We start from the raw sequence: 24854 nt of genomic DNA on the forward strand, positions 1-24854 counted from the left end.
TGGTCAACCCCCTGGTATCTTTGGCACAATGCAGACAGGCCTAGTTTAGGGCATAGTGTAAAGTATTTATACTGTACCAAATCATTAATCACGTCAAAATGCAAAACAATAAAAATCCCAAACCAAATTAGAAAAATAAAGTAAACTTTCATAAACAAAATGACACCAAAATGGTAAAACCGCAATAAGAGGAACTGGTGATATAAATTAATGAATTTGTAAGTAGAAATAGTGTCAAACAGTGCTAAAAGCCGGTGATACTCTAAATTTGTGGTAGTCTGGGACCTAGGCCCAATTTCAGGCTGAAGCCAATGGAGCAAGAGTCAAATACTCCAACCAGGTTCATCCCATTCAAAGATTCACGTTCTGATTTAGCCTTTAAAGTTCCAATCTACCACAGGAATACAATTCTATAGCCCCCATTGGGAGGGGGTACTTAGAGACTCACATGTTGTAAGGCATAGAACAACAAAAGGGTCCAATCCATGTTCAGTCGCCATTGGTCACTTTGGTACTTCCAGGAAAAGGTCTATTGGGCCTTTTTTTTCCTTGTAGCCACACACAAGGTCAGCCAACTGACCATTTAGTCAACTTATTTTTTCTTCGATACAAAGGGGAGTAGATCCAGCCCGTCAGGGCACCTCTCTGTTCACAGACATAAGGTGCAGTCCTCTTTTAATCTTCCCTACGTCCAGAAAGTGTTCTTAAGTGGGTGCCAGGAGGTACTATTTGTATGCTTGGAATCAAATAGAGGTTGACTCCTGGGCACACACTAACTGTGGAAAAGAAGCCCATATTACTATCGATGCCCGGGCTGCTGGCGCAAGTCGCCTCTTAGTTCCCATTCTGAATAGTTACCAAATAAAGAGACGGGCGCTGGAAGCAGGAATCACAAGAACAGGATTTATTACTCATGAGGAGAGCCTGTCATTTCGGACACGAAACACAGTGTCTTTCGGGAGGTGCTCTAACAAATTCTCTGAGGCATCGTCTTTTATACCTTTACAAAACATTCCTTATTACAATAACGACATTGTGAAACAAGAAAACGACATCCCCGTAATCCTCGTGTCAATCCCACCCCACATATACCCACAATACCCTTGACCTGCTGATAAGAGGAGGGGGGGTAATCATGCAGCTAAGTGTTCCGCCGATTCTTAGGATATGTGCGCCTGATCGTACCCCAGGGGGTGGGGAGGCCAGGATCAATAGTGGGTCCTTTGAAGAGGAGTGACTCCATACGATAAGGGGCAGTAAACAGTATCTCCCAGCTGGGGCGATGGCCTCGGACCTGTGTGGACAGTCAATCATGGAGGGAGGATTTACCAACAGAGGGGTCATTCATGAAAGGGAAGGGGGTGTTGGTCAGGCGCGGCCGTGACTCCCAAGGACGGAGTTGCACAGAGAGAGAGGTCTTATGACCCGTGCATGAGAGAGCGGGGGCAGTCAGGTACTGCTGGGGAGGGTTATGTCAGCTGAGGCGAAGGATGCTTCTTCAAGAGGAAATGGGGGGGGTTTTGCGTGGGTCAAGCAGGAGGGCTGCTTTTCAGAGCAAGGTCGCGCAGAGGGAGAGGATTTCATGGTCTATGCGTGTGTGAGGGGGGGGGGGTTCAAATACGCGCAGGGAGGGAAGCCGGGGATTCCAATGAGCGGGCAAAAGGCCATGGTGCCTAAAATGGCTATCAGGTACATGTGGGCACGGGCTTTTACTGGCGGAGTGGTGCGGTTAACGTACAGGGAAGGGAATGGGAAAGGACAAATGAACGCTGCTTATGTACATCAATTTCGTGATTTTCCACAGTCGCCGCTTTTTACATAACAAAGTTCATTTTCCTATTCTTCCTAGTTAATGGGCGTACATATAAACATGTGTGGTTGAGGAAATAACGTTTGTCAGTTCTAGCAGATTGTATATAACCATGAACAGTCGATGTGATTGGCAGAATACAGCATATAGGAAATTGCATTTGTTGGGTTCCTAACGTTCAAACGTACTACACAGCATAAATGCTTCTGACTTTCAAAAAATGTGACCAATGAACATTTTGACCAAGTGGTTGAGGGAGGAATTCAGTCCAATATGATCTCTTCGTCACAGTGTCTTTTTAGCAGTGAGCCATCACTGGTAGGCTCTAGTCCGTGTCCTTTCGTTGGCGCTGTTGAGCACCGGCGGTGGAGCTATAGGTCCAGCTCGGATTTAACCTTTCGCGTTGCAAGGTGCGGTCTGTCCTCTGCTGTTAGACCACAGCCCTGTTCCCTAACCAATCCTTTTAGTGGCGCCTTATGCTCGGCACCTATATTCCTGTGGCGTAACCCCATTTCCACCTAAATGCTGTTCTTCCTTTCGGCAAAAAGTCACGTGGAAAAGAGGGTATGGTTCAATAGTCGATGGGAGAGAGAAGGCGGAGTGGGGTCAGATTTCCTGGGACACACCAAAGGGACCAAGGGAGCAAAAAGGATAACTAGCAAGCAGGCCCATCAATCGGGCTTGAAAAAGGGGGACGGAGGCTTCAGGCACGCGTGGGTAGGCGGACAAAAGGGCTTCTAGACAGCCTTTCATCCTTTCGTTTACCGCATTGGAGAGTGCTGCCTCGTCCCGTATTCCTGTTGTGCTGTGGCTCCACCTTTGGTCGAGGTCGCATGTGTCCCATGATCTACAGCCAGGCTGTGTGTCACGTCCGACCCTTCTCCTCCGATGGTCGTATATCTTTGAATGGGTAAAAACAAGTTTTAGAGAACTGGCAGGAGAAGGCAGTTTTACATTTGAATTCCACTCGCAATCCTAGTACCTGGGGGTTATGCTCATTGGTCATAGTCAGAAGTCTATTACCATGAAGTAAGTATGTGGGTATTTCTACTGTTTTCACACCAAGTTTAATCGGCGTTCATTCATGACACATATGAACAGAGGTCAGACTCCTGTCACTTGCGCATTTCATCAAAAACTCCGAAATTGGCAACATTCAGGGGAGACTCGTCCTTCTAACCCGAGCCTTAACAGTCTTACGTTTCCCTTTAGAGCTGGCTAATTCTTTCAAACAGAGCGGGGGTGCAATTATCGAAAGACAGGGTCGAACAGGTTTTTCTCGAGGGGCGGCAGTTAATCATGGTCATCAGTTTATACGTCAGGGTCAGCAGCTGGGGTCAATCAAGTGGGGCGGGGACGCTTCGGGCATTCGCGCTTGAGTGCAAAGGGGTGGGGCAATCTGGGCATTGGGGGTCAATCTGGACATTGACGCTTGTCTCTAACGAACTGAAAAAAATAGGGTGCCATTGACGTATAGTTCCCCTATAAAAGGCCAGATTAGGGGACCTTAATCGTCTTACCTGTCCTTTCTTTCCTTAGCCAATTCGAGTTCATTTATTTTGCAGAAAGGAGAGGTAGTAATATGGCAAGTCACAATTGTTTTAGTTTCTGTCCATTTTGCTGAACACCTTTGCATTCAAAAAAGGAACCCAATTAGGCTGGTGCCGACGGGGCACAATTTTACCACGAAAAGGAAGAGGGAATAGGGAGACTCTCATAGAGAGTGGGAGTCGTCCGCAACCTAAACGAGCCATTCGGTACACGTATGACATGTAGAGAGAGAGAGAGAGAGAGAGAGATAGGGAGATAGAGAGGGAGAGAGAGAGAGAGAGAGAGAGAGAGACGTGTACAGTAATGGGTCATTTAGTGCGCTCACAACACAGAACAGCAGGGGTCAGGTAACACAGAGACGCGAACAGAGGGGAGACATAAACCCATACATTTCATACACACAAACTCATTCAAAGAAAGACAGTACATGTATTTCATACAAAAAAGGTTCATGACAAAACATAAAAACAGTTATTGGCCAAAAAGATCTTTCTGCATGCTGCGCATCTTTAGTATCCTATTTATCTACATGCTGAGCTCTTTTTACCTTTCCTCCTTTTCCTCTCGTTTGCTATCTTTGCGAATGTTCTCGGTTGCCAATACTTACACCTCGGTCAGTTGCTCAGGAATTAACCTGGTTGGGCTACTACTCACGGTGGGATCTTTGAGTCATTTTTCCTTTTCTTCCTTTGGCGGAAAGGTTCTCCAGGCTGAGGCAACGGAGGGCATTAATCGGGAGAACAGTCGGACAGCTTAGCTATATCTAAAAAAGTGCGAGAAGGAGGTGGTACATTTTTGAACATCAACATCATTCCTACTTTTCCAGACGGGTGGTGCCTAGGTAAACCTTACCCCGGAACTTTTCCTTGTCCTTTCCCTATCTAGAAAAACGTCATAGTTGCACTATCTGGCGTGCTGGTTCGAGTCAAATTCTGTCATACAGTACTAACCCGTCAAGTTTCTATGTCAGTCCATCCTCCCAGTTGCTACTTTCTAAGGAGGCACAGTCATATCTAAGTCTACGCCTTTCAAGGCTTTGTTAGCATAAGTACTATGCTCAGATCCCCTTTTTCTCCTTCTGTCGGTCGCTCGACCATCGCTCTTCCATACTTCAACCGATGTTCCGACGTGACCTGCAGAAGGGAGGAGAAAGAAGGGGGTGGGGGCAGCATTCAAAACACATCAGCGCGCAATAGTCCGAAAATGTTTTTACCTACCACATACTCGACCTATCTCCACGGGGTGCATTCTCTACCATCTCGGCGTTTAAGCCCAGAGGGACCAGTAGTGTTAGATAGAAAATCATCGATGGTCTGCATATCTACATGAATCACTTGATCGTGGCCTTTTAGGTCATGTGCAAGGGTGGTGGTCAAGTGGCATTTCTTTGGTATCGCTTAAGGGCGTCTAAAACACTCTTCCGGCTGCCTGTGACACATAATGTAGCTGCTAAGTATCGGGCCTTTTTAACCTTCAACCTTAATCATTCTGCATGTATTTTACTTATATCGGTGACAGTAGCCATACATTTCGAAACTCATCAATCCAAACGTTACGATTATATTTGCGTGTTCAAAAAACCTTTAATAAAAATGTTGGCGCACAAATACGGGCCTACAACCCAGTGGGCCGGCTGCGGAGCAGACTGGAACTGTGCATAAGAGGAACGAAGTCGGTGGTCATTCATTTCATGAAGTGCAGCAGTGCAGTAAAATCGTATCGAACTTTCTAAAGGGGCGAGTATAATGCGTGTCAGAAATTCAAGCTTTCAATAATATCATCTCATTGTCCAACTATTCACTCAAGACCTAACGTTTATCAATTTATTGTCCAAATGCTCAATCAGTGCTTATTTTATACCAATTCATTGCTTCCAAACATAATTAGTACCCACCCTAAATCAGTTCATTGTCCCAGCACATAATCAATATCCATCTTATATCGCTTTCTTTTCCAAGCACCTACTCAATATCCATCTTATCTACTTTCATTGTCCAAAAACTGCATACATATCTTGGAGCATCAAGGCTGAGCAATCAGAGTGCAACAAGGAGTTGGAAAGTCTCATTTTGCATCGCGCCATTTTGGGCGAGGTCAGGCAGGTCCCAGTAGAGTCAGCATGCATCCACTGACTCATGGTTGGACCAGAACCTCTTTTGGCAGTTCAAAAAGTTTTTCGCAATGGGGTAACAGACTAGCAATATGAACCATCAGTTCAAAAGTGGGGAGGGCAGCAACAATCTTTCCTACCGGGTCATTCTGGTGTTCCACCGGAACTGAACAAATCTGTATCTTTGCAGGATTTTAGTCATTTCCACACTGAGGCTGGCGCCGGCAGGAGTGCGCCGACGTCTCGTGGCTCCATCGGAGGACGGGGGCGGGGGGCGCCTCGTGGAGAGGTCGGCCCCCCCGGCTCTTTTAGAATCGTCCCGGGCAAGAAACCGCTTTTTGATATGGACCCTCTTCAAGCAGGAGCGTTGGGGTGTCGCTGGAAGCCTCCACCTGGAGGGAGGTGGGGGAGGCTCGTTTGCGCTGCCTCCCCCTTCCAGCGACCCCGCGCCGTTCTTCGGCTCCAGCGCTTTGGTAGGGCCGTGCCAGGCGATGAAGACGGGGGGGGGGGGTCGGCGGCAGCAAGACATCCCCCCTCGTCATGTGGCGGGACTACCTGCAACTGAGGCGTTGCCGCTGGCGGGACCACCTGCAACTTTCCAGCGCTGTCCAAGACATAATTGAAAAGAGGTGTAGTTGCAGCCATTATAGCTGAAAGAAGCGCCGCCGTCCTCGCCTTGGCTCCGGTCTTCGATGAGGGCCGGATCAGGCGAGAGAAGGGGGGGGGGTCGGTGGCTGAGGCAAGACATCCCCCCCGTGGCCCGCAGGGCAGCAGAAGAGGGGAAAAAGGAGAGACCATTACGATTTTCGGGCCGTCCGCCCTACAGCCTCCCCTTCCGATGACGGCCAGCCAGGCCCTGCTCTGCACGCGCTGAGGCCTCGCCTTCCGGATGGGCGTAACCGCGGACCTGTTGCACTTCGGGAGTTTCCTGAATGGGGGTAGGTGTTTTATTGATTTGTATCTATTTCATGTTACCGTTATTTGGGCGTGGCGGGTAATGAGGCAGACATGTTTGGGGCAGGAATCGGCAACGGAGCCTAGCTACCTCGTGGCTGTCTTGTTGTCAAGTTTTCGCCATTTTATATGTCTTATTTACGAACTATTCCTAATGTTTCTTATTTTTAGTGAAGTCGAAAGCTCATCAGGGGGTTACTGACTTAGCCCGATTTCTTTTATTTTTCCTTCTTTTCCTTAGCGTGCTTCAAACTAAAGTTTCTGTTAACAGAGTACGGTGATCACTTCATATTTTTATATGTCCTTTTCATTAGGGGTACTCCTGGACGGACCAAATGAGTTTCCTCCAATAAATGGTCCGGGTGGAACTAGATTATCAGTCAGTGGGGAACACATGTCCCTTCATTAGGGTATCATCCTGGGCGGACCAAATGATGTACCTCCAATTACTAGGGTAGCCTCCTGGACGGACCAGATGGCCTTCCTCCAATAAATGGTCAATGAGTGGGGAGCATATGTCCCTCCAGTAGGGCAGCCTCCTGGGCGGACCAGGTGAGCTACCCTCAATAAATAGTCAATCAGTGGGGAGTGGGTAGGCATGACGGATTACAACGGGGACAAAAGTCTGCATTACCTACCCTTTACTACTTGCAAAGACTAGACAGAATATTGCTACTCCACGTTATTTGCAAACAGAAAATACCTCAAACGAACAATTCTTTGGACAACAATGTCCAGTCAATCAATCAATCAGTGGGGAGAAAAACAGGCATGACGGATTACAACGGGGACAAACGTCTGCATTACCTGCCCTTCGCTATCTGCAAAGGGAGACAGAATATTCCTATTCGTCTCTGTTTGTGGACAGGGAAGATCTCAAAGAGCAACAATCGATTATTAATCGATATCAAAACAATCAGTGGGGAGAAAGGTAGGCATGACGGATTACAACGGGGACAAAAGTCTGCATTACCTACCCTTCTCCATCTGCAAAGAGAGACGAACGTTCCTATTCGCCGCTGTTTGCAAACAGAGAATGTCTCGTTCTCAAGAAGAGAACCAATATTTCAAGTAGCCACCAAAGCTAAATGAACCAATAAACAAACAATATCAGTATTCAAATACCGATTCCAATACAATCAATCAAACAATCAGATGGATAAAACCATCCTACCAATCAGGCGTAAAAACGCCCTACTTAATCTTACCTGGACCGGACCATGTGGACAGTTCTTCGTCTTCCTCCCCCAGCGCCCGATCGTTCTCTTACTCTATGCAGCATTCCTGTGGGATTCCAGTCAGGACAATAGGTCGCTCGAGAGAGGTCCGTTCAGAATCGGTGAAGTTCTTTCAATCGGCAGCCGGACGAGGGCCCTCTCAAGGCAGGTATACTCCAATCATTTAGATGTTCACCTCATCGTCTGGATCTCTCTTACTGGACCTTATGTCACTGATGGACCCCGCGTTGGGACGCCAATTGTGGAAAAGAAGCCCATATTACTATCGATGCCCGGGCTGCTGGCGCAAGTCGCCTCTTAGTTCCCATTCTGAATAGTTACCAAATAAAGAGACGGGCGCTGGAAGCAGGAATCACAAGAACAGGATTTATTACTCATGAGGAGAGCCTGTCATTTCGGACACGAAACACAGTGTCTTTCGGGAGGTGCTCTAACAAATTCTCTGAGGCATCGTCTTTTATACCTTTACAAAACATTCCTTATTACAATAACGACATTGTGAAACAAGAAAACGACATCCCCGTAATCCTCGTGTCAATCCCACCCCACATATACCCACAATAGAGACCCTTGACCTGCTGATAAGAGGAGGGGGGGTAATCATGCAGCTAAGTGTTCCGCCGATTCTTAGGATATGTGCGCCTGATCGTACCCCAGGGGGTGGGGAGGCCAGGATCAATAGTGGCTCCTTTGAAGAGGAGTGACTCCATACGATAAGGGGCAGTAAACAGTATCTCCCAGCTGGGGCGATGGCCTCGGACCTGTGTGGACAGTCAATCATGGAGGGAGGATTTACCAACAGAGGGGTCATTCATGAAAGGGAAGGGGGTGTTGGTCAGGCGCGGCCGTGACTCCCAAGGACGGAGTTGCACAGAGAGAGAGGTCTTATGACCCGTGCATGAGAGAGCGGGGGCAGTCAGGTACTGCTGGGGAGGGTTATGTCAGCTGAGGCGAAGGATGCTTCTTCAAGAGGAAATGGGGGGGGGGGTTTGCGTGGGTCAAGCAGGAGGGCTGCTTTTCAGAGCAAGGTCGCGCAGAGGGAGAGGATTTCATGGTCTATGCGTGTGTGAGGGGGGGGGGTTCAAATACGCGCAGGGAGGGAAGCCGGGGATTCCAATGAGCGGGCAAAAGGCCATGGTGCCTAAAATGGCTATCAGGTACATGTGGGCACGGGCTTTTACTGGCGGAGTGGTGCGGTTAACGTACAGGGAAGGGAATGGGAAAGGACAAATGAACGCTGCTTATGTACATCAATTTCGTGATTTTCCACATAACCAATTGAGTAAAAGTTCCCAGGGCAAACCCTACCCACTTTTTTAGTTGCTTCTGTTTGCCTTACTGCAAACGGATTCAAAATGTCATGTGCCAGGGATTTTTGAAGCTAGCAAAAGTCTTCAACTACACTCAGAAAGGAACCAGAGTGCTGCTGGTGTGTTTGAGAGTGTACTAAGGTAATCCTAGTCTCCTTCCACCGCCAACACCGAGATCCAGTTTGTGCCAAGCACTGTGCTCACAACAATCCCACAAGCAAATGTATGGTAAAACTAATGTGAGGTCCTTCAGCAACCGAAAGAGGATTAACCAATAATTTTCTTGGTATTCTATTCTCTCCCTTTAAAGTATGCCACAAGTGTTACATGTGGGCCAACAAACCTGCCAAGCAGGATTCAACACTGTATTGTGTAAAATGATGCCCGTTTTGTCCACCATAAGCGTGGAAGGGTATACTCAGATGTGAGTCCCTTGCTCATTGCACCATCAGGATTCAAGCAAGCCGGGCCGAAGACGGCTGTAATGCCAGAAACCGGTCCCCGGAAGCTTGTTTCCTTCCCAGTATAAGAATTGGCTTGGTAGTTTGGTCTGCCCTGTTCCCATGATGCACTGGGCCAGGGACAGACTAATTTGCATGTAGCCAGGTTCTGAGCTGGGATGGTGCAGTGAGCTAAAAAACGGTGATGGATCAAGCCCTGATCTGTTGACTGGGTATGAGTGTTCTGTTTAATTCAGATACTCTGTCCATCACCACCCCCTTTTCTGAATCGTTTTGTCCACCATAAGCGTGGAAGGGTATACTCAGATGTGAGTCCCTTGCTCATTGAACCATCAGGATTCAAGCAAGCCGGGCCGAAGACGGCTGTAATGCCAGAAACCGGTCCCCGGAAGCTTCTTTCCTTCCCAGTATAAGAATTGGCTTGGTAGTTTGGTCTGCCCTGTTCCCATGATGCACTGGGCCAGGGACAGACTAATTTGCATGTACTCATGTTCTGAGCTGGGATGGTGCAGTGAGCTAAAAAACGGTGATGGATCAAGCCCTAATCTGTTGACTGGGTATGAGTGTTCTGTTTATTTCAGATACTCTGTCCATCACCACCCCCTTTTCTGAATCGTTTTGTCCACCATAAGCGTGGAAGGGTATACTCAGATGTGAGTCCCTTGCTCATTGCACCATCAGGATTCAAGCAAGCTGGGCCGAAGACGGCTGTAATGCCAGAAACCGGTCCCCGGAAGCTTGTTTCCTTCCCAGTATAAGAATTGGCTTGGTAGTTTGGTCTGCCCTGTTCCCATGATGCACTGGGCCAGGGACAGACTAATTTGCATGTAGCCAGGTTCTGAGCTGGGATGGTGCAGTGAGCTAAAAAACGGTGATGGATCAAGCCCTGATCTGTTGACTGGGTATGAGTGTTCTGTTTAATTCAGATACTCTGTCCATCACCACCCCCTTTTCTGAATCATTTTGTCCACCATAAGCGTGGAAGGGTATACTCAGATGTGAGTCCCTTGCTCATTGAACCATCAGGATTCAAGCAAGCCGGGCCGAAGACGGCTGTAATGCCAGAAACCGGTTCCCGGAAGCTTGTTTCCTTCCCAGTATAAGAATTGGCTTGGTAGTTTGGTCTGCCCTGTTCCCATGATGCACTGGGCCAGGGACAGACTAATTTGCATGTAGCCAGGTTCTGAGCTGGGATGGTGCAGTGAGCTAAAAAACGGTGATGGATCAAGCCCTGATCTGTTGACTGGGTATGAGTGTTCTGTTTAATTCAGATACTCTGTCCATCACCACCCCCTTTTCTGAATCGTTTTGTCCACCATAAGCGTGGAAGGGTTTACTCAGATGTGAGTCCCTTCTCATTGCACCATCAGGATTCCAGCAAGCTGGGCCGAAGACGGCTGTAATGCCAGAAACCGGTCCCCGGAAGCTTGTTTCCTTCCCAGTATAAGAATTGGCTTGGTAGTTTGGTCTGCCCTGTTCCCATGATGCACTGGGCCAGGGACAGACTAATTTGCATGTAGCCAGGTTCTGAGCTGGGATGGTGCAGTGAGCTAAAAAATGGTGATGGATCAAGCCCTGATCTGTTGACTGGGTAAGAGTGTTCTGTTTAATTCAGATACTCTGTCCATCACCACCCCCTTTTCTGAATCGTTTTGTCCACCATAAGCGTGGAAGGGTATACTCAGATGTGAGTCCCTTGCTCATTGCACCATCAGGATTCAAGCAAGCCGGGCCGAAGACGTCTGTAATGCCAGAAACCGGTCCCCGGAAGCTTGTTTCCTACCCCGTATAAGAATTGACTTGGTAGTTTGGTTTCCCTGTTCCCATGATGCACTGGGCCAGGGACAGACTAATTTGCATGTAGCCAGGTTCTGAGCTGGGATGGTGCAGTGAGCTAAAAAACGGTGATGGATCAAGCCCTGATCTGTTGACTGGGTATGAGTGTTCTGTTTAATTCAGATTCTCTGTCCATCACCACCCCCTTTTCTGAATCGTTTTGTCCACCATAAGCGTGGAAGGGTATACTCAGATGTGAGTCCCTTGCTCATTGCACCATCAAGATTCAAGCAAGCCGGGCCGAAGACGTCTGTAGTGCCAGAAACCGGTCCCCGGAAGCTTGTTTCCTTCCCAGTATAAGAATTGGCTTGGTAGTTTGGTCTGCCCTGTTCCCATGATGCACTGGGCCACGGACAGACTAATTTGCATGTAGCCAGGTTCTGAGCTGGGATGGTGCAGTGAGCTAAAAAACGGTGATAGATCAAGCCCTGATCTGTTGACTGGGTATGAGTGTTCTGTTTAATTCAGATACTCTGTCCATCACCACCCCCTTTTCTGAATCACAGCCCCATCATGCATATTCTGTGAAGTTCAGAGGAGTCACCTTTGCCCAATCCGGTCACCCTATTGTTTGCTCCTAGGAGACATTCATCACCTTTCTCACACCTGTTTAAGGTGGAGCATAGGCTGCGTGATATGCAAGACATTTGTTAATTAACCTTTTGAAAGTTCAAGCAGATAAAGGGAAACTTTCAAAAAGCTCCTGTTGCATAATATTTTTTTTAAATCTGACTTCATCATTGAATCCGATTTTTAATAACTAGCAGAAATTATTGTAAAATTATTCAGTTGGTCACATTCCTGAGATGCAGTATCAGTAATTTAATCTGTACTCTGGTTTTCTAGATAGGACAGCTAGACCTACTCTAGTGAAAACATCTTTTTGGATCTTATTACTGTAGGGACTATTAATTTTCTAAATGCCTCAATTTTAAATACCATTTCAACAACCTAGAGCCCATGCAGGCAGACTAGCATTATGGCCATGCACACTACCCCGTGGGCAAAATGTTTTTACACAGGAGTCCCTTACTAATATTTAATAGGGAGGTTTTTAGCTGTCAAAAAGGATCTATTTTTACAGGTGGCAGCGTGTGTTTTGAACTGTTACAGGCAAACTAAAGTGGTAGGCCTGAAGTCATGCGTGTACTGAGACTGTATTGGATGGCACAATAAGTATTCATTTGCTGACTTTAGATATTATGTTAACCAATTTGTTGGGCTATACATCGGTGTTAGTGTGACTGTGCACAGTCACGTTCTTGTTTGAGATTCCATTATTTAAAATGGGGGTATCAGTAATAATATCACAAGGATGATTGTTGATAGCCTACATGCTATTTAAAGTGACTGGAATGGGGGATGGATCCAAATGCTTGCTTGAATAGAGTTCTTGAGCTGGAAGGTATTTTTTTTAAAATCTTTTTATTGTCAGCATTAGACATGGACATATACAATTGGGCTCATTGCATACCGTATTATTCTTATACAGAAAGTCCACATATATCACATATAATATTACATATATTGACATTTTCAAGTTTTACGGTACATTATCAACTACTCCCACATAAACTCCCCCCACCGCTTCCGCCTTAGCACTGACACTTGTACTTTTTATTTACACTCGGTACGTGATGCCATTAGTCCATGTCTGTCTCCCAAACATCACTCTGCCATCTTCACCCACAGTTCTACGTCCAATATGAATCGAACATTCTCCTCTATACCTGGATCCGTGCTCGCTCCGTGGTACATGGGGTATCATTTAGTGAATGGGCAACCCCCCTCTCGCTGGCCACGTAAACCCCTATTCTAATCGCCCATAAAGGACAAAGACATACTATCATTGCTACCGGATTCAAAAGCCCCAACCGTAGCATTCCAGTCTAGGGATATTGGAGCCCTCCTGAAGCCCCTACGCTCTTCACGCTGCAGCACCATACCCTCTGCATTCCCCCAGCACACTACTTCTCCCCGCCACACATCTGGGTCTGGGGGCCTAGCCGACTTCCACCGCATAGTTATGGTTCTCTTGGCAAGCAGCAGTGCCAGGTCGGCAAATCGTGTTGCTATGCTTTTTTTCTTTTCAGTAGGGCCCAACCCCAGCAAGCTATACTCCATAGATGTGTATGGTCTGGCTAGAGCCAGCTTGGTCAGCGCATCATGGACTGTCTTCCAATAGTATCCCAACTTTGGGCAATCCCATAACATGTGCAGTAATTGCGCATCAGTTGCTCCGCATTGGGGGCAATTTTCCGCCGTATCTGGGAACATGTCGTGCAATCGATGAGGTGTGAGGTAAGCTCTATGCAGCTCCTTAAGTTGAATAAATTTAAATTTCTGGTTCCTTGATACTTTCTTCGGGAATTTCAAAATTCGTACCCACTCCTTGTCTCTAATAGCCCTCCCTATGTCACCCTCCCATCTGTCTCGTAGGGGTTATAGTGAGGTTGCCCTCCCTGTCCTAATGCCACTTGCTATCCACTTCGTCAGATGGCTGCCTGTTCCCATTAAGTACTGCATAGAGAGCAATGGATTCGTGGGAGGTTCATCTCCGTTCGGTGCCCATGTCTGCGTTATGTAGCGCTGTACCCCAGCATGCAATAGGAACAGTCCTCCCGGGGCGTGGTGTGAACTGCAAAAGTCCGCAAAAGTCATGACATGGCCCTCCACAAACAGGTCCCCCACCTGTACTACGCCCGCATCATGCCAGGCACTTAGTACCCGGCTCGACAACGGGCCCGTTCCTGTCGGTAGCCCTAGTAGAGGTATCGTGGGGGCATAGGAGAACGTTGAGTTAGTGTATTTCACCGCCTTCCTCCAGTAGGTAATGGCAAGTTTAAGCAGGGGTGGTGTCACCCTAGGGATCTCAACCCTCGGGAGCAACAATGTATGTATGACGCCCCTCTCCTGTCCGCCTCCGTCATGCCTATTTCGTGTAGGTTGCGGCCCGCTAGCCAGTAGGCCAGCCATTGCAGTTGACACGCATAACCATGCGCCAACATATCAGGGACCCCCATACCTCCCTCCGCAGTGGGCAGCTGCAGCTTAGTCAAACTAATGCGCCATCTACCCGGACCCCAGATCAGCTCCGTAAGCATAGTGTTCAGCGTTCATGGTCGCAGGGGCCATAAAGGGCAAGTTCATGAAGAAATATATAAGACGGGGCAGTACAACCATTTTAGCAATGGCCACCCTGCCCGCCACCGATCGCGGCAATGCGGTCCAGAACTGCACCTGCGATTTCAGGGCAGCTATCGCTCTACCCAGGTTCCCGTCAATCATGCTTCTCGCTTCCCTGTATACTTGTATACCGAGATATCGGAAGGTCACTGTCGCCACCTGAAAGGTGTGCGGGGGAAAGCGCAGCTGGGTTGAATCCGCAGAGGCGTTGAAGCAATACCCATAAGACTTATCTCCGTTAATCGTGAGGCCCGACAATGCCCGGAAGTCTTCAAATATGTCTGGGATGGGGTCTAGACTGCCTCTCACGTCTCCCAGGTAGAGGACAATGTCGTCCGCATAAGCCGACACCACATGAATGGTCGCGGCCCTTCGTATGCCCCTGTGCTGCGCCGATGTCCGAGGCTTACACAGCAGGGGTTCCAAAGCTAGTATAAATAAGAGAGGGGACAATGGGCATCCCTGTCTAGTGCCCTTCGCTATCTCCAGCTGTGTCGAGATGCACCTATTCGTGCGTACCAGGGCCGTTGGGCGGGTATATAACAGCTTTACCCAGGCAATAAATTCAGGCGGTATCCCAAATTTAGCAAACGCTGCAAACATATAATCCCACCTAAGGGAATCAAAAGCTTGTTTTAGGTCCAAGGAAATGCAGCCTTCCGCCCCCTCAGTCGCGTGTTCATGAAGCATTATTGGCTGAGCTTCAGCAGGTTCATTGCCGTGCTTCTACCGGGCATGAAGCCGCATTGGTCAGGGTGTATTAATTGCGGAACGTGTTGAGCCATCCTCGTCGCTAGAACCTTACTCATTATTTTGTAGTCTGTGTTTATAAAGACAGAGGCCTGTAATTAGCCAATTGTAGCCCGTCTCTGCCCGGCTTTGGGAGTGAGACGATCAACGCCTGCAGGGATGACTGTGGCAGTCCCTGTGCCCTCAGGGCTTCTCGGTACACTACGTGCAGGCGTGGTGCAATTAAATCTGAATAGGCTCCATAGAACTCGGCCGGAAGGCCGTCGGTCCCAGGGGTTTTATTCTGCGGCAGTGCTCGTATTGCCTGGCGTATCTCTGCGACTGTGATAGAACTTGCTACATCCTTCGCCTGGTTCACTGTAAGGTGCGGCAGCTCGAGGTCCGCCATAAACACCTCAAATGCCTCCACTGGCAATTGCTGGTGCTGTCCATACAGTGTCTCGTAATAGTCCCTAAAGGTAGTGTTTATACCTATTTGCGTCATGACCGGCACCCCTCCCTGATCAGTGACCTACAGTATGGGCGTATGCACCAGAGCATTCCGCACCAGGCGCGCCAGTAAAGGGCCCGATCTCTCCGCGTGTGCGTGTTGCCTGCATGTGTATTCTCTGTAGTCCAGTATACGCAGCTCCTCCAGTAATTCAGCGTGTTGTATTTGCGCCTCTTGCAGTGGTGTGAAAGGAACGTTTGTACGTGCGGCCTCACTTTCCAACATTGCCAGCCGTCCCTCTACCTCCCGGAGCTTCTCCAGTACTGTGTGTCTCATGCCCACTCTTGTGCTCATCGCCACCCCCCTCATGGACACCTTAAAGGCGTCCCACTCTACCTGTCGTGAGCTAGCCGTGCCAGCGTTCGTAGTGAAGTAGTGCGAGATAGCGTCCGCTAGGGCAGTCCGAAACACTGTGTCTTTGAGCAGATCCGGCGTTAGGCGCCATGTTGGTATAGGAGTTGGGACCCTCCCCCATTGCACCGTGACTTTCACCGGGTTATGATCAGAGAACGTTTTGCCCATATGCTCGGCAGTCACCACCGATTCCAACAAAGGTCTAGTACAAAAAACACGGTCAATCCTAGTGTGCAGCTTATGTGGCGGGGAGTAGAATGTATATTCCCTGTTTAGCAAGTGTGTGCTCCTCCATGTGTCAGGTAAATCCCAACCTTCCGCCCACTGTGTAATAGCGTCCGGTTGTTCTCCTACTCTCGGTGGCCTGTAGTGGCGGGTGTGAACTGTCTAGTGATATGTCTAATACTGCATTGTAATCCCCCCTAGTATCCAATTATATTCCGACCAATCTGCCAGTACCCTTTTAAGGGCAGTCAGGATATGCGACTGACCCGTATTCGGTGCGTAAACACTACCGATCACAACAGGGGATCCATCTAACAACCCGTGTATGAACACATATCTACCTTCTTGATCTACTCTTTTTTCCACTAACTTAAAAGGGACAGAGTTTTTGAGCGATATAGCCACCCCTCTCGAAAACACAGAGTAAGTAGTAGCAAACAATTGCCCCTTCCACTTTTTAAGTAGCTTCGTGCTCTCCGCACTGTTGAGGTGAGTTTCCTGAAGGCACGCTATTGATAAATGTCTCCAATTAAATTGCGCCACAATTCTATGCCTCTTGTGGATTGACCCCATTCCACGCATGTTCCAGGTGCATACTTTGTAAGTGCTAAGAGTTCCCATGGTGAGTCTTGGCAGGTACATCCAAGAGACCCCGCACCAACTGTGTAGTATACATAAATTGTAGTATCCTAAGTGCCAGTAAACAGCGTAACCCCCTAACATTAAGGTCCCCGGGAGAAAAAACCTAGGGTCCAAACATCATCGCCCAACGTGGGACACAGTTAAACTGAATCGTGCCTGCGCTCTGGGGGGGGGTGGTACCCACTCACACCCGCTAGGTACCTGTTGGTGTTACTGCAGTGTGCCCTAAGCGCTCATGTATCCCGTTCCCTGCTAGCCCACCCCCCCCCCCCAGTTAAATCTCATACATTACCAATCGGTGTCTGCTACAGCTATCATCAGAAGGCATTCGCCACTGGGGCAGTAATTTTAGGAAAGAGTTGCAAACTAGTGACAGAGCCCGACATTTACGTACGGGTGTCCGATCCGCTGCCTTAGTCCGATCTGTCCCTTGCATCGTGCTCTGCCAGTGCATCCTCCGTCAACAGGGACACCTCTGGGGTCTTCCCTACTCTGACTGGTGTTCTCCCTCCCTTCGCCTCTGGTCCCATCGTGTGGTCCTCCCTCGCGCTATGCTGCGATCCTCCTCGGCGCGACGGTCCCTCATCTTGATCTTCTTCCAGTGGGTCCTACGTAGACAGCGGCGTCAGCACCACTTCCATCCACTCCGCCGCCTCCTCCGGGGAGTCAAAGAAATATGATTTGTTGCCATGTATTATTTTGAGTCGGGCTGGGAATAGCAGTGTGCATTTCAGGTTGCGGTCCCGCAGTTTGCGCTTCACACTCAGGAACGTTGACCTGGCTTTCTGCATAGTGGGGGTGAAGTCTGGGTAAATAGATATGGTCTTGTCCTCAATTTTCAGTGGTGCTTTTTCTCTCGCCACTCTCAGCACTGAGTCTCTGTCCTTGTAATGGAGAAGGCGTGCTATCAGCGGTCGCGGTGGGGCTCCCGGCCTGGGTGGCTTCCCTGGTATTCTGTGCGCTCTCTCCACGCTGTATAACGGAGTAAGATCCTGTGACCCCACTACCTTCTTCAGCCAATCTTCTACAAACTGCGTGGGATTCCCCTCTTCACTTCGTTCCGGAACCCCTAAAATTCTCACATTATTACGGTGTGCACGCACTTCCGCTTCCTTCATCCTGTCCCAGAGTGATTTAAGCTGCTTCTCCATGTTCTCTAGTTTTGTGGAGTGTTCAGTGTGCTGCGGTATTAGGTCGTTTAGCGCGATCTTGTGCTCCGTGACCTTTTCAGCCAGTTTGTTGTGATCCGCCCGGAGGAGCGACAGGCCAGTCGCCATGTTATCCATGCGTGTTTCAAGCGCCTCTCTGGAAGCTTTAATTTTGGCCAGTATGAGGTCCAGTTTGGCCTCTTGCGTGCCTTTGCCCGTCGGTGGCACAAAGTCTGCATTCAAGGAGGCCAGTGGGTCGTCTGAACCAGTCGACTGAAGATCCGCGTTCGCTCCATGGTCCTGCGGCTTGGTCCTGTTTCTCCCCATGGCTCGTTTTGTCAGGGTGGCGGTGTTAGGGTCATGCTAGAACTTTCTGCACCTGCGCCCGCAGTGCGTAGTTGATAGCGCCACTCACTCGCTGGCACTAGTCGCCTCCAAGATCTTCCACCCGTGTCTGAGTATAGGCAAAGAGTAGTCTGAGGTATCCTTTTCGGGCACTCCGATCGTCCCCGCTATTTCCTCACCCCAAATGCCTGTGATGTGCCCTGTGGAATCCCCTCTATGTCAGATGGCTGGGGGAGGGTTCGGCCACTCATATCACAATGGCTCCACTGCCCGTTCTATGCTGTCACTCCCACGATAGCCGGGGGGGCAGGTGCGCACACCGCTCTGCACTCCAAAAAACGTCACCACTTTCAATAAGACCTCCAACCAGTCGGCCACAATGAGCGTAGACTCCAGTTCACTCCCAATTACTCATCTAAACAGGGCACTGCAGGAGAAGCTCACGCAGTCTTAAAGTCTTTGCACACGCCGGTGTTACTCCTTTCCACACCAATCCGGTACTCCACCCTGTAATGTTGCGCACAGACCTCCGCCACTGAGCCCGTGCCCCGCTTATCCTCCTCACCACGGGAGACGTCCCCGGGCTCAGAGGGACAATGTCGGCCGCTGCAGCAAAGTCCAAGATGGCGCCCGCGGTCTCAGTCCCAGTGATGAAGGCGCAATCCCTTCCCTGTCAGGGCAGCCGTTCACTCTCCCAGGGATCGCCGGCACCTGGCAGCTCCCACCGACACTTCCGTTTCTTTGCTCAGGAACACATCGGACTGCTCACTTGTGCTGTGATCCCGTCTGCTCTTCCGGCGTTGGTGCTCCGAACAGTATACTCTTGTCTCCCCAATAATGCCTCCGGTGCCTGTAAGCAGCTCGATCTCATCCCTCTCAGACGAACGCTGCACTGCAGTTCCTGCCACAGGGTATAGCCTCCGCCAGTTTTTATTGTGCAGCGGTATGCCGCACTTCCCCACAGGCCTCCGGCAGCTAGTCCCTAGTCAGGTCGCACGTAGCCCGGCTCCTCCTCTTGCCACGGGCCGCGGCTTACGGCGTGTGTCAAGGCCTTTCCTGCACCGTCTGTATCTCACACCACCGGGAAGCCTCCCGTGATGTGTAGCTCGGGTCTGCCTGGCCTCCGGACCTTAGTCGGTTTCCTCCAGTGCCTCAAATGCGTTGGGCACTCCGCACTACCCCTCCGGCCTCCGGCAGCTAATCTCCAGTCAGGTCACACGCTGCCCAGCTCTGCCTCCTACCACGGGCCGCGGCTTACAGGGTGTTGCAAGGCCGCACCGGGTCCGTCCGTGCCGCTCACCGATGGGAAGCAGCCCGTGAAGCGTAGCTCGGGTCTGCCTGGTCTTCGTACCTCGGTTGGTCGTGGGGTGAAGGTGGGTGTCCCTTGGGAAACTGGAACTCAGGATAATTAGCAAATTTCAGGGCAAAGGACGGAGCTAGCCTAAATCATGTCCGCCATGCTCGGCTCGTGGCCAGGCCCCCTCCTTGAGCCGGAAGGTATTCAGTGATGAACTGCAGGAGCTGTTGTGTAAGCCTTTTCCTAACCAGAAACATGCAGATTTTTCAATGACATGACCACGTCTTCTAACACAAAAAGTGTTATTATTCATGCTCAAAAATCCAAGCAGTAGGAGCCACCATCCAGAAAACATGCTCTCCATCTAGAACGCTTAGAGACACCAACATAACAAAAATTGGAATCCTACCAATGACAAATAAAGGCCAGCATTAGTTATTTCTGTCTGTGCAGTGCTGGGAAACTCGTCTGCTGAGCCGTGGGAAAGCTTAGTGATTTCTTTTAGGCACAGGAGGAGTCTGTTTAAGATGCATGGTCCCACAACATAATTGCTCACAAACATTCAATCTAATTCTTCATAGTGCTACTCAATTTGGATCTCATCTGTACTCTGTGACCCAAGTTCCAATGTAGAAGGTAGCCCCAAAGGAGAGCATATTTCCCCTAGTACTGAAAGCTAAAGGGCCTGTGCATGTATGCATGTGTTCTTGGTCCAGAAGTCATCTGGTGAGCTCTGCCTTGTAGTGGATGGAAGAGCACTATTCTTTTTGTTTTGAAATCACATTCAATATAGACACACTTAAAAGATACATTTACATGGTTCTTAACTGGGAGTTGTACAAAGCTTCCCAGGATGCTAGAGCCTTATGTAAATGAGACCATGTTACCAACATTTCTCAAGTTTGTATAGTGGGGGAGGGCGAGGGGGGGGGGGGGTGGGACTCACATGAAAATTACAATTACAAATCCAACTGGTTGGAATCACATTGTTATCAAAAGCATTCACAAATAATGATACCCTGCACTGATGGCTCTCCTACTCAAAGGATGGGCGGGCCTAAGGAGACTGTTACATTCAGACACAAGAGCCATTAAATTAATATTTGGCTTGACACATCTGCTGAAGACTAGTCAATAGTGAGCCAATAAAAGGGTCAAGGAGCAAGGTGATATCATATGTTCCCAAACTATGTGGAAGAGATGTCTTGCTCTGTAGCGATTTATGAAGTACATCGCTTTGCAGGCTTCGGGCATCTTAGTTGTTTCTTGAGTTCATCTACTGCTTGGTCCTCTGATCCAGAAAATTCTAGTGTTATGGAAATCAGGTTCACACAACTGCAACTCAGGGACAGTAGTATTGGAACAAAACCATATTTAGCCTTAATGGTAATTGGAAGCAAAGACGCATCCGGTGAGTAACCAGTTTTGCTAAAAAAAAGTGGTTGTAGAATAATTGCCCTGCTGAATCTGTTTTTGTAAGAGAATTCTCACACTGAAAATGCATTTGTCCTCAAAATTTGTTTTGCAGAATTTTTTAAAAAAAGATGTACAAAGTGTATAAAGAAACTTGACAAAGTTATGGAGGGAAAATCTGCTTCACATATTCTTAATTTGGCCAACCTTTTTCCCAACGCTTTCTTCAAAGATTGAGACTGGAGTACATCTTCTGAAAATTGAGGGATTAGTGAAGTCATACCTGGACTCTAGAGAAACATTTAGGCTACCTCTTTATCAATTGTTGTACTTCATATCTTTCACTGCTCAATGTAGTTATTTTCATGACATATGAGCAGGTGATGGGCCTGGTTCTGCACAGCACTATACATGTGATGAAGTACCTGCTGCCATACATTTTAAATACATTGAAAGTGACCAATGTGTTATGTTATGTTATAGCCGTACTTTTTGAGCGCACGGCTACCCAGAAAGGGTGTCCCGGCGCTTTAGCAAAGAGGCCTGACAAACCAAAAATAACCCAAAGGCAGGCATGCTGCAGTCACGATGATTACTTGGTGAAGAGCACGGTCTTCAGCTCCTTCCTAAAAGCCAGGAGGCTATTAGCCCTACGGAGAGAGAGAGGGAGCTCGTTCCAGAAGCGAGCTGCCACATATTGGAAGGATCGACCACCCATCCGGACTCGTTTGGCCGCAGGCACCTCCATTTTGGCCAAGTCCGCTGAACGCAACGTCCTCCGCGGAACATAGAAAGCAGTACGCTTCCTAAGGTAGATGGGACCAACCGAGTGAAGGGCTTTGAACGCCAATGTAAGGATTTTAAACCTAATTCTGCTAGAGATCGGTAGCCAGTGCAGCCTGGTTAGCAGCGATGAAGCAGTGGCTCTCCTTGGCAGGCTGAAGATGGCTCTGGCCGCCGAATTCTGAACAATTTGCAATCTAGACAGAAGATACTTTGGAAGGCCAGCAAAAAGCGCATTTGCATAATCCAGACGGGATCCCACAAGCGCCTGGACTATATTCTTACGATACTGCAGGGAAAGCAGTGGGAGGAATTTCCTGAGCATCTTGAGGATGCCGAAACATTTCCCTGATAGTCCCAGAATGTGTGAACGGAAGGAGAGATCATCGTCGAACACAACTCCAAGATTTTTTACTTGGGAGGATTCCTTCTCAGGGGGGAACATGTCCTGGGGCCACCACGTCTTCCAACCAGGGTCAGGGGCACAGCCAAAAAAGAGCAGCTCAGACTTATCCGAGTTGCATTTCAGGCTGTGCCGCTGAAACCATGCAAAGACTGCGCTCAAGCAGTCTTTGATTCTGCCACCGTCGAAAACCTCTCCCTTCCTGCAAGTGAACAGGAGCTGGGTGTCATCAGCGTATGAGATGACCCGGGCCCCAAATGCCTCCGCTACCTCCGCCAGAGGGGCCATGTATATGTTAAAAATGGTGGGGCTCAGAATGGACCCTTGAGGCACCCCCACCTCTAGCGAAGGCATTTCCGCGGAGAACGGTGGAGCCCAGATCACCTGTCGGCGGTCGGCTAAGAAGGATTGAAATCAGTTCAACACCGTCCCCCGCAGTCCTATCTCCCTGAGTCTTAAAAGGAGACCAGCGTTTGGGACGGTGTCGAAAGCCGCCGACAGATCCAGCATGACTAGCATAGCCTTTCCCCCCCGATCGAGCGTCTCCCTGATGGTGTCGGTCACCTCTACAAGGGCTGTCTCCGTGCTATAATTAGCACGGAAGCCAGATTGGGAGTCATGCAGCAGTTTGTTATTCTCAATGTAGGTGGTAAGAGTGTGCTGAACATGTTTCTCCACCACCTTCGCCAGAGCAGGGAGGAGGGAGATTGGTCTATAGTTAGCCAGCTGCAAGGGGTCTAGTAAAGGTTTTTTGATCAGCGGCAGAATAAGTGCGTGTTTCCATTGGCGAGGGACTACCCCAGAGCTCAATGACAGATTAAGCAAGGGGTTCAGCAAGCTGTTTACAGCTAAAGCCACCTTGCCCAAGCATTTTGCTGGGCAGGCATCCAAAGGGGAGCTAGATTGCAATCAGGATAGTAACTCAAGCGATGTTTCACAGGATAGCTGGGGAAAAACCGATAGTGTGGGCCCGGACTCTGCCTCTAAGGATGATTCCAACTTCGGCTTACACCCTGAGACAGCAGGATCCATTGAAGGGTCCACCGAAGGGAAGGAGTCCTGAATCTTTATGATTTTAGCCACAAAAAAGTCTGCAAGCTGCCTAATCCACTCTTCCGTATGCGAGTGTATACGGGCGCCTGCAACAGGATCAACAAACTCCTTCACAATTCTGAACAATTCCCGACTCATGTTATCGGCTTGGTCTATTCTATGCTCGAGATAATTCTTTTTAGCTTCAGCAATCTGTTTATGGTATAGCTTTATGACATCACGGTACTTAGTTTTCTCCACAAGATCGTACTTGCGCCGCCAAAGTCTTTCCGCCTTTTTACAATCTTGGCGCATTTTTCGTAGTGTGGAGGTAAACCAAGGAGCGGAGTCATGATGGGGAGCTATTCTAGCTGACTTCAGTGGGGCCAGCTCCTCAAATCTTGCCTGCAACCAGTTCTGGACCAAAGTTAGGTCGACTTCTAGGTTCCCTGTCAGTTCACAAGGATGTTGACAAAGAGCATCGGAGAGCATGTCTGCTGTCACTAGGTGAAAAGCTCTAGATTGACTAGACCCGTCCTTCTGTATTCTTTGTCTAGTCCTAGACTCATGCTCTATAGAAAAGTTTATTAGGTAATGGTCTGACCATTGAACTGGGAGCGGTGGGGACACCACGATAGGCACCGTAGAGAAGATTACATATGGCGTGTCACCTTTCACATGGGTGGGGCTGTCAATAAAAGGGGTAAGCCCCAACAGCGCAGTAATATCTCGCAGTTTGGAGGCTTCAACATCGGTTAGTGAGTCCATGTGCAGATTTAAATCGCCCAGCAGCAGGCAATGCGCAGAACGCATGCAGGGTACTGACAGAGCTGACTGCAAGTCCTCGAAAAAGGAACCGATAGGCCCAGGAGGTCTATAAAGGAGAATCCCTGTACAGGTCTGTGACGCCGATAAACAAAGCGTGAAACCAAGGGCTTCACAACCTGCAATATTATCCACCGGGAAGGAGGAACACCCAAAGGCCTTGTCCACTATCAGGGCCACCCCGCCTCCTCTCCCCTCAACCCTATCTTTCCTTAAGATGGTATAATTGGACGGGAGGGCACAGGCAATGTCAGGTTTGGAGCCCACCCCCAACCAAGTCTCTGTTAAAAATAAACATGGAATTTTGGATTGCGCAAGAAGATCCCAAATGTCCGAAGCGTGGCGGGCCAGGGACCTGGTATTCAGCAGCGCACAATGAAAATGCAAAGGAGGGACTGATGGAACACGGGTTGGTGTGGACACAGGGCGCCAGTCACACACGGAACAGCCCTTACCCAATAAGCGGCCGCCCGGGAAGAGAAATGCACAGTCCGATCGAAGAGGGCGCAAAGCTAATAAAGCAGCAGCGCTGTAGGTGATCATCCTGGAACGGCATATGTCAAAGCCAGGCACCGGATCACCAGGGACCTAATACTAGATGGATGACAGCCAGAGTCCCGCCGCGAACGCCTACGAGACGCTGAAGAGCGCAGACGGGCAGGACTCTGGCACGACTCAGGTGCAGGGAGGG

This window comes from Lissotriton vulgaris, chromosome 2_2 (assembly GCF_964263255.1).
Source record: "Lissotriton vulgaris chromosome 2_2, aLisVul1.2, whole genome shotgun sequence".
NCBI lineage: Eukaryota > Metazoa > Chordata > Amphibia > Caudata > Salamandridae > Lissotriton > Lissotriton vulgaris.